This window comes from Carlito syrichta, unplaced genomic scaffold (genome assembly GCF_000164805.1).
Source record: "Carlito syrichta isolate Samal-C Ts95f unplaced genomic scaffold, Tarsius_syrichta-2.0.1 Scaffold130881, whole genome shotgun sequence".
NCBI lineage: Eukaryota > Metazoa > Chordata > Mammalia > Primates > Tarsiidae > Carlito > Carlito syrichta.
In genome coordinates this window covers 17,864-20,431 of record NW_007074977.1, presented here as the reverse complement: position 1 = coordinate 20,431, position 2,568 = coordinate 17,864, and positions in this window count along the sequence as shown.

Sequence of the window (2,568 nt, the reverse complement as noted above, 5' to 3'; positions counted from 1 at the left end):
CAGCACTTTGGGAGGCCGAGGTGAGTGGATTCCCTGAGTCCAGAGGTTCGAGATGAGCCTGGGCAACTTGGCTGAGACCTCATCTCTACAATAAAACAAAAATTAGCTGGGCGTGGTGGTATGTGCCTGTAGTTCTACTTGGAAGGCTGAGGCGGAAGGATCACCTGAGCCCAGCAGGTTGAGGCTGTGGTGGCCTGAGGGTACCACTGCATTCCAGCCTGGGGGACAGAGTGACTCCAATTCAAAAATAAATAATTTTTTTTTCTAAAATAATCACCTGGACATGAAATGAAAGCTATTTATACTCCCACCAACTGAGTATCAGTATTCATTTTATCATAACTTTGCCAATCTTTTTAATTTTTGCCAATCTGATGGGTGAAATAATTCTTCCTCAGTGTATTTATTTGTACTGTCCCAATAATATTGAGGTTTGCAACTTCTTCCTACGTGTTGGAAATCTATGTCTATTATGTATTGCCTGTACATATAATTTGCCTGTATTTCTTCTGTTTGTTCATTTTTGAGTTGGTGTCTCACTGTTCCCCAGGCTAGAGGGCAGTGACACATTCACGGCCACCGCAGCCTCAACCTGCTGGGCAACTTGGCAAGTAATCCTTCCATCTCAGCCTTCCAAGTAGCCGGAACTACAGGTGCACACTATCACGCCCAGCTCATTTTTTTATTTTTGTAGAGATAAGGTCACGCCAAGATACCCAAGCTGGTCTCCAACCCGCGGGCTCAGGCAATCCACTCACCTCGGCTGCCCAAAGTGCTGGGATTACAGTCTGAGCCACCGAGTCTGGTCTAGAATTTTTATGTACAAGAGACATGGTTATCTGTTTCATATTTATCTTCCCTAAAGGTTTCATAAGATAGAGATCCTTGGCTGGGCTCCGAGGTGAGCGGATTGCCTGAGCCCGCGGGTTCAATACCCACCTGGGCAGCGAGACCTCATCTCTACAATAAATCAAAAAATCAGGCGGCGGTGGCCGGGAGCGGCCACTGCACTCCAGTCTGAGCGACAGAGTGAGACTCTAACTCAAAAAAAAAAAAAGACAGAGATCCTCTGCACTCCCTAATGCACTGTTTTGCTTGTTTTTTTTTTGAGTTCAAGTCTCACTCTGTCGCCCAGGCTGCAATGCAGTGGCAGGCTCATGGCCACCGCAGCCTCAACCTACTGGGCTTAGGTGATCCTTCTGCCTCAGTTTTCCAAGTAGCTGGAACCACAGGTATCTGCCACCACACTCGGCTGGCTTTTTTATTTATTGTAAAGATGAGGTATCGCCATGTTGCCCAGCCTGGTTTGAACCCCTGGGCTCAAGCAACCCTCTTGTCTCCGCCACCCAAAGTGCTGGGATGACAGGTGTAAGCCACCATACCCAGTGCTGATTCACTGTTGAATCCAAACTTGGTTAAGTACAATAATTAACCTTTAACCTTCACTGATAGAATCCCTTAAGGATTCGCTTCTCTTGGTGGTCAGCTACAGGGTGTGGTGGTAAATTTCCATTTATGATTCTGTATTAAAACCTTAACACAGTAAAGGATGACTACTCAATCTGTACATAAAATCTTACATCTGCACCCCAACCTGGCACCCTTGCAGCTCCAGGTTGCCACCCCGGCCTCCTCAACCAAGGAAAAATAATGAGACAACAATGCACCTCAAGTGTGGAATTAATGCATTTTGCCTTTTCTTTTTTTTTTTTGAGCTGGAGTCTCACTCTGTCACCCAGACTGGATTGCAGTGGCTGCTCCCGGCCACCGCAGCCTCAACCTGCTGGGCTCCAGCGATCCTTCCGCCTCAGCCTTCCGAGTAGCCAAAATTACAGGCGCGTGCTACCATGCCCAGTGGATTTTTTTTTTTAATTGTAGAGATGAGGTCTCGCCAAGTTGCCCAGGCGGGTCTCGAACCCGTGGACTCAGGCAATCCACTCACTTCAGCCTCCCAAGGCACAGATTACAGGCTGAGCCACCGAGCCCAGCTCATTTTACCTTATTTTATTTTCTTTGAGTTGGAGTCTCACCCTATTGCTCAGGCTGGAGTGCAGTGGCACACTCACGGCCACCACAGCTTCAACCTGCTGAGTTTCAGTGATCCTCCGGCCTCAGCCTTCAAAGTAACTGGAACTACAGATGTGCGTTACCACGTCTGGCTAACTTTTTATTTATAGTAGAGACAAGGTCTCCCCATGTTGCCCAGGCTGGTCTCAAAGCCACAGACTTAGACAATCCTCTCGCCTCCACTTCCCAAAGTGCTGGGATTACAGGCATGAGCCACCATGCTCCGCCGCATTTTACTTTAAAAATAAATAAATGTAAAGAAATCTAAGCCGGGCTCGGTGGCTCAGCCTGTAATCCCAGAGCTTTGGGAGGCTGAGGTGAGTGGAATGCCTGAGCCCGCGAGTTCAAGACCCGCCTGGGCAACCTGGAGAGACCTCATCTCTATAATAAGTCAAAAAAATTAGCCGGGCATGGTAGAGCGCGCCTGTAGTTCCAGCTACTTGGAAGGCAGAGGCGGAAGGATCGCCGGAGCCCAGGAGGTCGAGGCTGCGGTGGCCGGGA